The 12,241-nt window shown below is 38.7% G+C and overlaps 1 protein-coding gene and 1 long non-coding RNA gene across 2 annotated transcripts in view; one reads left to right on the forward strand and one right to left on the reverse strand.

The window, feature by feature from the left end:
• Positions 1-12,241, reverse strand: part of LOC114059681 — a 67,938-nt gene that overhangs the window by 46,621 nt on the left and 9,076 nt on the right. The window lies entirely within an intron of this gene.
• AMMECR1 (Alport syndrome, mental retardation, midface hypoplasia and elliptocytosis chromosomal region gene 1) overlaps positions 1-12,241 on the forward strand; it is a 92,923-nt gene that overhangs the window by 4,112 nt on the left and 76,570 nt on the right. The gene's annotated exons all lie outside the window — the stretch shown is intronic.

Genomic DNA, 12,241 nt, shown 5'->3' on the forward strand with positions numbered 1-12,241 from the left:
GAAGCATTAACAATTACCAAAAGCACTGCCTGTTTTTGGAAGTTGCTGCGACATTATAATTGCTCCAGGACTGTTTTCTAGGTCACTGTCATACATGTTAATACAAGTGAGATAAGAACCAGCCTCTGGGTGTGAGGAATGGATAGGTGCTATAATTGACTTTAGCAATATTGCTGCCTTTGACATCCCTTGTCTGTACAAACACTGAGATAACACTGATGCAGTAACATCAGCCTCTTTGAGATACATAAATGAAACTATCACTTTGAGTTAAAGAAGAACAAGTGGAGCAAATCTGGTTCTTGTTGATATTCTGAAGAATCCTGGAAATCTGTTCTGGGGTTGCACAGATTAGGTGTACTTCAAGTGGAAACAAGAAGCAAAAAGTTATTTCTATGTGAAATTTTTCCTCTATTGCTCAAAAACCAGATGGACCTGGCAGTCAAACAGGCTGCCCTCACTGTGGGCAGGGGGGAAGACTGAGACCATGAGACCCTGACTTCCCTTTTTTTCCTCAAAGAAAATTAAATTCAATGTCACATTGAAGAGGAGAGACACACTATAGCACAGATCTGGACTGATCTGTCTGTTTGACCAGAGCAACAAATCTCAAACAGCAAGGCTAAAATTATTGGCAAACCATGCCAGTATCAGAACCCAGTTTCTATGTGGATTCTGCAACTCCCATGTAGACACAGGAGGTGGGACTTGGATCCTTCAGTCTTTTCCCAGGCTCTGGGGTCGATACAGAAAGGGCTCTAAGCAGCCTTCAACAGAAATCAGCTTTTCTGTTGCAGTCAGCCTTTAGAAATGGGTGGCTGTTTTTTTCAAATTAACTTTTGAAAGATATTCCTGCAAAATTTATGATAGAAATTTTATTCCAAACACCAGAATCAGTCCCTGCATATTCCATAACATTCAAGTATTTCAATTATCTTGAGACTGTAAAGCAGAGAGTACAATATATCAAAGAGATGGGTTTAAAAGATGATGTGTCTGAGGTTACGTAAAACAGTGGCTACAAGAAACAGTTCAACTGCAGTCACTGGGTAATTTTACTTTAGCTGTGCTGAAAATAAATAAATCCTTTGGAGGAAAAGACCAGATTTCTGATATTGACCGTATCCAATTTGTTGCCAAAAAATAGGTAAAACTGTTGAAATAGGTAAGCTGGATACTTTAAAATGTTACTCATATAAAGACTGAAGTACTTGAATTACTTGATAATTTTCCTTAAAGCTACTTGGGAAAACAAATCCTTGTCATCAACATTTCCTGAATTTCTGTGATAATGCTTTGTAGGCTGCAAGCTAAAATTAATCCCTGATACCAGTTTTGGCTTTCTAGACATTGGCTATAGTTAAACAGATCTGCAATGGATTCCTTAACCTTCCCCATCAAATATCCCAACCTTTCTTCAGCCAGTTCTAGTGGATATTTCTTTAATTTCGTGGATTCTTGATTGACTTGGTTTTATTACATATGATGATCAAAGCCAGCAATGATAAGAAAGAGAACCATTAGCAAAGGCATCTAAAAATTCCACTTATTCTTAAAAGCCCAAGCAGAAGTCACCCAGACATCACTGACAGACACTAATGACATACAGCAGCTCTTAACTTCTTATTTTCAACATCTTTTCCTCTGCCACGTCTTGTTAATAACTGAAGCCACTGACTTTACCTAAAGTAAATAAAGTACACAAACTCAAAGAATATATCAATGCAGGAATGGTCTACTAAATGTAAATACTATTTTTAACAAGGATAGCAAGCAAAATTTGGTTCTCATTAACACTGGTTCACATTTATCCCTAAATTATTTATGCTGTCACTGTCTTTTTTGATGTCAGAAGCAACATGGAGCTGTCAGTCCTCAAAATTTCAAGGTATGAAATGGTTGAAACAAATAATTTTTCTGTTTGCAAAGAAAAAACAAAAGGCCTCAGCTGGGAAAGAGGAGAGATATTATTTTCCCTAAGTATGAGAAAGCCTTCAGATAAGATATTGATCCTGTCACATTTATGTCTAATAATTCCAGCATTTCAGAGTGAGAGGGACACAAACAATATTTCAGTCTTGCAGAGCCTGCTGACATCACACAGCCTCCAAATGAGTTCTTTCATGCAGTTTGTCTGCCCTGGTGTTATTAATAGGCACACTAAAATGGGAACTTCACCCTGGCTCAGCTTTGACTCACTGCATGGCCCTGGGCATCACATAACCTCTGTCTCCAGTTCTCTCTCTGCATAATGCATTTGTCTATCCAGTGACTTTGCACTGTCATGGGGCAAATAAATGAGTCACCTCACAGAATTTTTAGATTGAAATACACTGGCTTCCCTTATAAGCTCTCTGCACTTTTGTAATATATTTCCTGAATTTTAACATAAACTTGACTCTTTCATAAAGGCAACCAAACTGTTTAAACAGAAAGAAGAACTCCCTAACACTTCCAAATTAAACCTCCTAGGATTAGTACCTTGAAATAAAAGAATGGAACCACAGCCACATAAGACACCTTTATCTGATGTTTTCTATAAAGCTCCTTACTGTCCAGGGGAGAAGGAAGAAAGAAGGCAGCTTAATTTCTCACCATGAAAAGAAATAACAGATTACACAGTCAGTAAAATCTGCACTGAAAAGTATGGTCTGGGCATAACAGATGGAAGAATCTGTCAACTAGTCTCCATTATTCAACTGGCAGTGAAATGAGCTGTATTATTTTGGAACCTGAACTGGCTCTGAGTGCAAGAGAGTCATGTTCATTTGACTGCACCAGAGGATATAAATCCACTGTGTGGCTGAGATGACTTGCCCAAAGCTAATTAAGTTAGTTATACGCTTAGTTAATTTTTTTCCTGTTGTCCATTGAAACTAATTAAATTTTCTCTGGAATATAACTCCTCTGCTCCAAGTCTGACCCTCTGTGTCTTAAAGAGAAAAAAAACCCCTTCCATCAAGGAAGCCCCTGAGAGGACTTTCAAGGCACTGACATTCAGTACTCAAATATTCATTTATTTCTAACACGAGATGCAAAAATAGATTACAGAGTCATCTGACATTGGTTTAAAGTACAAAGGTGGACAAAGCAAGCACATTAATTATAAAAAGTTGAATAGTTCATCACTGATTATTGCTTCAGTGGGTGCTGCAGCTTTACAAAGCCCAGATGTGCAGCCAACAACTGATGCCTCATTAGATATAATCAACTGAATCTTTCAAGGTGGTATCCCTGGATGCTCACTCATCCACCGTTGTGCATTTTTTCTTATGACTTGATTTATCCTCTGCTTTGATTAGGGTCTAGATCAAAAATGGACATTAATGTAAAGGAATATTTATAATCCTGGGATACATGAGACCCATGGTGAGCAGATCTCCTGACAGCACAACTCCCAAAGAATGGTAAATGCCCTTCCATTTCTAATTAGATCACTACAAAACAGTGAGAAAAAATGATGTATTGCACAAATATGTCTATTTGTGTAGATATGCATGAATGTGTAACAGGTTCCTGGTCTTGAAAGCATCTTGTCCATTCCACAAGAAAAAGGAATTCAGAGCTCCAACCTAACCCATGGCTTGTGTCTTCATGGAACTCGGCAACAGGACGAGGAATAAAAAAACCTCTAAAGCTGAGCTAATCACTAATAATGACATGATTATTATGACAACTACAAATTTATGACACATCTAGTCTGACAATGCTATTTGAGGACAACAGGTCAAATGAGGATGCAAAAAAACCCAAGGTCTAATTCATTCCCAGTGTAAACTGGCAGTATTCCCGTTGATTTCAATGAGAGATTTACTTGTTCACTCCAGCTCTAACTTAAAGTCAACCTCTTTCCAATATTTAGGATTGAATTGCACCAGCCTAAAAACTACTCACTCTTAAACTCTAATGGACCTCCAGGGAGTTGGGGGAGAGGCATATTTTCATGTGTCTGCATTTAGACAGTCCATGTAGATTTACTGTTATTGGAATAACTTACCCATATAAAGAGAAAAGTTATTAAAAACAAAATTAAAAAGCTTCAGAGGCAGAGCAGCAAGAGCCAGTTTAAAATATCTGTGTGGCTCTTTTATGTCCAGATAGACAGAAAGCAACACTCAAAAGAGGAAAGAATAGAAGGAGTCACTGAAGTAGAGAATAACGAGGTAGAAAGAACAAGCAGAGCCTTAGATATATGTAATTTGCTTGTGTTGTTTAAGCAACAATAATAAATTCAGGCATTAAACCAGAATGAGATGTTTTTACTTTTTTGGTTTGTGGAAAATGGGATTTTGGTTTCATTGTGACACAACCGAACGAGAGTTTCAAAACAGCAAAATTTCCTGAGGAAGGGAAATTTTGATTTGTGCTATGTGAAATACTTGAGTCATGTTAGTGTGTAAATCACTGAAAGATATTCCACCCCACTGCAACCCAAACTGGCACAGCAATGAGACCAGGGGATCAGTACCAGCCCACAGTCAAACTGAAAGTATTGCCCCAGAAAGTTCGTGATTCTGGAGAAAACACTTCACCATAGGTTGGACTATCTTCATAATGCTGTGGTGATAAAGCACTTATTTAAATACTTTACTGTATTATCAGAGGGATTTTGCTACAGAGTAGCTCTATAGAGGGAAAAATAAAGAGAGAAGGAAGGCAGCCAAATGGTCCATTATGTCTTCTCAGAAGACAAAACAGTGAATCATTTATGATTAGTTTGATCAGCAAAACCACTGGGTTTAGAGCTTAGCTATAAATACATCTTTTAATGTGGTCGTTGATCTACTATTTAATGTTGGTTCATTAAAAGATGAGGTTGCCCAAGATCTGTATCCATTACCCTCAAAGGATAAATGTTGAGGACTTGTGGATAGGTGCTGCTTATTGACTTTCATATCCTGCATAAACATCGTGGCCACGTGTCTGTGACTCAGTCAGGACAGGCTGTGCTGCTCAAAACTCTCCACAAGCGTCAAGCGAGTGAAATTCCCAAATCAGTACTTTATATATTGAAACAAAAACAGAAAATGCAACTTTTATAAAAGCAAAGGGCTTGCAAGGTAGTTTCTGCACTGACAGGTTACTTTCAATAGTCACCTAAATTCTCACCCAGCGTAACTATTGCTTCTCACCAAAAGGGAAGGAACTGGACTGGGCTCCGCTGCCCAAATGGCACTGTGAGTTTCTGCCACTAGAGTGTGTCAAGGCATGTGTGAGGAACAAACCTCTTCACACGCTGTGTCCCTCAGTTCAAACTAGAACCAAAGCGCTGGACAAAGACTAGAACTTTGAACGTACCATTTTTCTGATTTACCGCTCGGCTGCTAGAATTTGTCGAAAGGATTACAGTACTAAGGAAAGGTCTCACCTCATTAGTCTGCTGTGCACCAGGATTTTCATACAGATACTGAACAACACAGGCATCCAGAAACAGTGCAGCCAATTTTTAAGATCCCTCACACTGTGACTATGTTTGCAGTTCAGTGTCAATGAAATATCCCTTCCAGGCTAAGACTCTTACTTTGATGCAGTACAATAACCCTGTTATTTTGTATTGAAAAGTCAGCACAGCCAGTCAATGTATGCAAATCTGTCCCTCCCTGCTGCTCTCTGCTGGATGTGTGCAGTTGCAGTAAAATTGGGGGGGGGGAAAGAAACCCCCACATACCTATAAAAAACCTGCTGAAAATCTGAAAATATACTGAAAATCTGTGCTGAGAATAGAGATGTTCCGGTGTATATAAAAAATCAGTTTGAAGAGAAACTATAAAAGCCCCTCTCTTTGATAGTAAAAAAAAAAAAAAAAATCAGAACAGTTAAAATTAGAAAAGCGTAGGCATAAAGCATTGCCAGTATCAAACAGAGTATGTTGAAATGTACACATTTGGAAATGCTAAAAATCAGGATCTGCCTCCATACTTTTCTGAATCAAGGCTTGTCCCCTTCTCCATCTGTAAAACTGCACTGACAGCGCTCCTTTTCTCTCTCTTTTTGCTCATTTTTGTCTCTTCAGATTGCAAACTCTTATTAGCTGTTTTGAATACAGAGGTTCACCCTTAGTAATAGTTTTTCACTCTCCACAATGTCACCTGTTTGCTGAAGATTTTAGCCACTGGACCAACCCTAATAACTTGTTAAAATACATTAAAACCCAACCCAACCCAACCACAACCAAACAACTCCTGTATGAGAGCACAGGAATCCTCCACACAAATCTGTAGTCACACACATGCTCAAGTGATGTTCTGAATGGAGACACAGAGCACTTGATTTCATTATCTACTCTAGTTCTCTTAGGGAAGGTCTGATAAGCCTTTCTTGGAAATTGTAGCAACTTTCTGAACTTCCAAAGGTCAGCAGTGTTAGAGCGACAGTGATGACTGAGCAAAACACCTTCTGAAACCCTCAAGCATCCTCCCAAGTCAGGCACAGAGAGGCAAAACACACAGTGGGAGAAGAACCCCCAGATGAGAATATTCTGCCTTTGAGTTGCCCAGATCAGCCTGAGGAAATGAGACCTTATGGGATACCTGGAGTTCTTTTCATCTGCTTGGTAACTTTACAGGAAAAGGTTACAAGAAACACGAAAGAAAAGAATAGGAACACAAAGTAGAAGGGAAAGATCTGAGACCAATAAAGCGTCTTTAGCTCAGTGTATGCTGAGCTAAGGGTACGACAGGTAGGTATTCCACAATCCCAGCAGAACTAAGAGATCCTGCTTTCCATGGGCAGCCTGCTGAAATCCCAAGAGTTTTAAAATATTTCCTTTAAAAACTAAGAAAATGTTTCATTTTTCCTATTATTTCAGTTGAAACTATTTTAATTCAAGCTAATCTCAAAAATGGTTCCAGTTCCTTCAAACCTCTTTTATTTTAGGAATTTAAAAATCATTCAAAAGTTTTGTCCATCTCTATTCATAAAGTCAAGCAACATTTTGGCCTTACAATCTTGGGAATGGAAATACTCAAGAGCCTTTCTAACATAGCTTTCTATTTCCCACCACTGTGTCCCCAGCTGATATTCCCTGGATCCTCCAGCAGCAATAGCTCTGCCCTCGCCGTGGCAGAGTCCCTTATTAAACGTTTTCTAGAATTAGAGTGTGAAGGCTGGAGAGTGAACTTGCTGCTTTTATAGAGGGAAGAACACCCAGGAGAAGGTATTTAAATGATGTCCTGAGGCAGAATGAAGTTGATTTATGTCAGGGATTATTTTTATCTCCCCAGTCAACTCCAAGTTATGCAGCGGGGTGTGCAGAGGCGCAGCCGCTCGGTACCAGCCCCCGAGAGCGCTGGGAATGCAGCGAGCTGAGCAGCAGGAGGAGCTGTGACCTCCTGCAGCCCCCCGCACGCCCTGCGGGAAGGGTTTTCCCGGCAGAATTCCCAGAGCTCGGCTCAGCTGGGCACTACATGGCCACAGTTTGGAGGGCTCTGGCAGCACAAACCAGACCTCACCTGCAGGTTGGCCCAGGAATTCCTGTTGGGTTTGGCTCCTGCATCTACCACGCCACTCTCGTCCCGGAATATTGATGGGAAAATGGGATGGTTATGATGGATCCCATGCCCCGTTCCTCAGGCACACGCTGCCTCTGAACATCCTTAATCTGTGCTGAGATCGGGTTAGTTGAGCCATGGACAATTGGGATCCTTCTCCCTTCTGGCACAAGAGCAAATATCCATGACTGACTCCTCAACCCACAACCTTTCAGAGAGCCTTGGATAAACCAACCAATTATCTCTGCAGAATAACAGCAGGAAACAAAGCCAAACCCTGCAACTGGGAAATGACCTCTGGAAGAGGAATGGCTATGTCCTCAAGATTTATTTTTTCCTCTGGAAAAGGTGGTATATTTACTGAGTTTTTAACATGTAGAACCATGTATGAAATTGCCTGAAAGCACATGATCTAAACCATTAAACCTCTGCATTTAATTTTCATGGGTAGAGAAAGAAAAATCAGTAAAATACAGAATAAATAAATTCTGGCTTTTAGGTTAAAAAAAATAGAGCAAATGTTTCCAAGTAGCCTGCTAAAATAAATTACTTGGATTTTAAAATTCTCTTCCAGTGTTTGAAATTAAAACACTGCGCCAAATTTCCAGCGCTTGCAAGCAAGAATAAATTCATTATAAACTAACATAAAACTACCTTTTCCTGTACCACTGGTGAACATGCAGTGATGTGCGAGGTCCTAAATAAGAAATTTAAATGCATTTGTATGTTAATAAAGGTAATGATGTACATAGCTGAATTTTAATTATCTGGGGAATGTAACTCCTAAATTACAGAAGGTGAGGAACTAATTGGATTCTCTACATCGTTTCTGTTGGCTGTGAGTGGCACATTGTGCATTCCCTTGCACTGAGAAAGGACAACATTGTGGACAAGGAAGGAGTTCCATCCAGAGGCCGTCAAGTAGCTTCAACTTTGTGATGTGCAGCTTTTTATCTTTTTTCTTCTCTTAAATTTTCTAAGTAAAAATACCACCTGTTTTAAGAGACCTCCCCATCCTTTGAAAGCAGTACAACTGAGGATCAGCAAGATATGTTATAAAGAAGAGGATAATTATCAAAAAAGTAGCTAAAAGGAATAGTTTAGAGCTACTCACATACTTTAATCTCTTTAAAATTTCAAATGGCCCATCTTCACAAGAGCTGAGAAGTGATTTTACATTACTTAATACAGTGTAGAGGTGCAGTGGATATATATGTTTTCCTAATGAACCTCTCTTGTTCTTGACATTTTGAAATAAAGCAGCAAAAAGCACTGGGATATAAGATGGGGTAATGCAAAACTAAAAAATAAATTAAAAAAATTCTGTACATGCTTTCTGCTAAATACACAGCGTACATATTATACTCACAAGCTTTATTCCTTTCTTGGCATGAATGCTTTTGGCAACATTACTTGAAAGCAGAACAGAAAGATTACAGCATATTACAGATGTAATACATATAAATAGAGTTCTGCCAACTAAAATCCTAAAATTTGTTTATGTCCTATATCACATTTGGTTATCTTTTTTCTTGTTATGAGATGAATCTCATATCATTCCTATGGGATAATAACATCTAATAAGATCAGATCAAATTTGCACAGCAGTTTGCAAGAAACAGAACTATTTTTTAATCTCCCTTTTACATAAACAAAGCTGATAATAGCAAACCTTCTGGTGAATAAATTATTAGCAATTACACTTAATTTGGGTACTGCATACTATCAGAGCACTTCAGCAGTAGACAAATGCAGTCTGAGAGAGGTTTGTTCTCTAGGAGTAAAATAACAGGCTGAGGTCACTTTAAACAAATGTTTGAAATGCAGTGTGTCATTAGTATTTCAATCACTGCCAATTGCCTTTACTTACTATAATTATTGTTTCATAAGATTTAGAACAAACATGTTTTGCTATCTGCTGCGAGACAACTTGCCACAAATTGAGGTGATTCAGATTGAGACTTGGCTTATTGTAAGCACATTCTGAAGCTTGGACTTTAATCCCTATAAATTATTCAAATCTCCTCACAAGTGTGTACCTGTTTCCTTTAAAAAAATAAAGTAAATCTTGTATGAATTTGCCCTTCTTTCTCAGAGATGGCTGTCCCTCTGATTCTTTTAGTCAGGACTCGACCAATGCTACTATCAAATAATTTCTACCACTTTTCCTTTCCTAATTTTCAAAAAAGAATCTTAGTGTTCTGAGTTTTCTGATTTTGTCAGAAGTCTCTAATTTCCAGCTTTCTGCAAGCTTTATGTAATTAATTCCCCCTTTCCACAGAAGGCTGATGCAAGTGGCCACCCTATTTCACCAAGCAAATTACAAGCAAACACTGGAATAATTTACTTGCAAAGTAATGCTTTGGTAATGAACAGAAACCTGCCTGGTGATGTTTCTCATGATAGTTTTTTGCACAGTGATGTTGGATGGGGACCAGCAGTGGCCTTGTGAGGGAGTGTATGGTTGGAACACTCGTGACGTGGCATTGACTTGGATGATTTATCCAACATTTTAGAGCAGACAGTCTTCTGATGTCTTAACTTCAAAGGGGTTATAGTAAAGTAATGCCATCAGATTTTCATAAGTAAAAGGTACATACATTTTTCCTTGTCATCAGTTGGAGAGCTATCACATCATTTCTCTCATTGTGCCCCTGTTTATAATAACAATTACCTCAAATATTGACAACCATAGATGATACATTGTAATATTCCATGGTGTATAAACAAAGAAGTATCTTTCTGACAGATGTTTAATGTTTTAAAATAGAAACTTCAAAAGTTTTGGAAGTAATGAATTCACAGTGTATCAGCTTTGAAAAAACAAACAAACCAAAACAGAACCTCCAAACTTGAATTTATCTTCCAAGGGGAAAAAGGTGCATGTAGCACAATTAGCATGCTATTATCATCTCCTTAGTCTTGGAATCTGTGAATCCAAGAGTTCCCAGCCCTCACTTCACACATCACAGATAGAACAGGTTTACTGCACTGTCCTTATGGGACACATGGGAATCGAAACTCTGCCTTAAGGCAATAATTTTAATCAAACCATATAGTTCACCCAGCAATCCACAGGCCTAAGGAAGGAGATAGTTTACCTGATGCACAATTAGTTTCCCTGGTACGCATTTAGTTTTTATCTGTTGGATTTAGGTTTGAAGCATCAGCTCAGCCTTTGCTGTCTGGACATTCATCCAAACTCTACCCACCCAGATCAAGTCAGAAGTTAAATCAGATAGTGCCAACACACTTTTAAAATTAAAAGCAATGTAATTCAGCAGTGTATAAATCATATTCTTTCATTGGCAACTATGCAACTTCTAAAGCTCATCTGGTGATTCTTGTTCCAAAGTAGAAAGACAAAATTTTTTCTTCATTTAACAGTTTCTCAAATAATTCCACGAACATTGTATAGAACAAGTGGCTTTTCTGTTTTGGTTAATGTATTTCTAGTCTCCATGGCCCTTTTCATGATTGTATAGCACTTCCCTCACATGACAACACTGTTGATGGCAACAGAGCTGTGTTAGAGCCTGGGCTGCTGCTATGGAGAAGGGAACTTGGGAAAACCTACTAACAATGTGACTTTAGAATCTACATGTGCCCGAGGCCTTTCACACTTCTCCTTACCTCTGTACTGGGAAAAGCAATACAGAAGTAATATACGGCATTATTTCTCTATTCCTTGGATAACCAAGGAGGGCTAACTATGGGGTCAGGATGTATATAGAAAATAACAATCTTCTTCCCTCCCTCTCCATCAAGGCTATCAAGATCTATGTAAGATTTGGGGACACAAGAATTTTGCCCCTGTCAGCAGTGCTGACAGCATTTAGAACAGCCTTAATTTGATCTACTCCTGATCCCTTTTCTGTTTATGTCCTTGGTGCAGGTAGTTCAAAGAACAGGATTGTACTCATCTCCCTTCTCCTCCACTGCAAGTGCTCTGTGCTGTTCTCAGAACTTTGTTCTCAGCATCTCTTACTTCTCTCTCTGCCTGGCAGACAAGGCAACCTCTGGGACCGCTGTGCTAGCGGTGTCATCACAGGGCAGAGGTTCAATTCATGCAAGAGCTGTCTCCAGCCGGGCTGAGAGCAGTATGCTAATGTGACAGCTTGGCAAGTATTTGAGAATGTCACTTCTAGCAAAATAACTGTCCTCAGTGGTATTTGTCATCTATACAACCACATATCTATCAACAAAAAAAACCCTACAAAATTCAACTCTAATATATATTTCAAATGAGATGCCCACAGGCACTTAGAACATGAGTACATGTCAGTAGCCATATGTGCTGTAATCCTCCTCTTTATACATAGACCCAGCATAATCCTTTCATGCACCATGTATCTAATCTGCATTCTCTGCTTTGGAAGCAAGATTAATCTCAAAATTTCAGAATTAATTCAAAGGCATTAAATAGCATACAAATCTTTATTACTTTGGCTACCAAGCAGTTAAAGAATTAGGTGAATGACCAGATTCTTTGTGCTACCATTTCATTTCAGGCTCTTCAGAGCCCTGCAGCTGAACTGTAACCGCGTATTTAGTGCAGAATTGTATCTTTTGGGGGAATGTGTTATTTTTAAATGCTTAATAATTATGAATTCATTTGCCATTCTTTTTATAAGCCGGGGATCATAATGAACTCATCTGTTATTTATGTGAATGTCAAATGTGTTCCCACGGGAGTTTTATTCTAATTCACTATTAGTTAGTGGACTCATAAAATAAAATGTTATCCATTT

Source organism: Empidonax traillii, unplaced genomic scaffold (assembly GCF_003031625.1).
Source record: "Empidonax traillii isolate 1590-97213 ecotype Southwest subspecies unplaced genomic scaffold, ASM303162v1 scaffold237:size1322474, whole genome shotgun sequence".
NCBI classification, from domain to species: domain Eukaryota; kingdom Metazoa; phylum Chordata; class Aves; order Passeriformes; family Tyrannidae; genus Empidonax; species Empidonax traillii.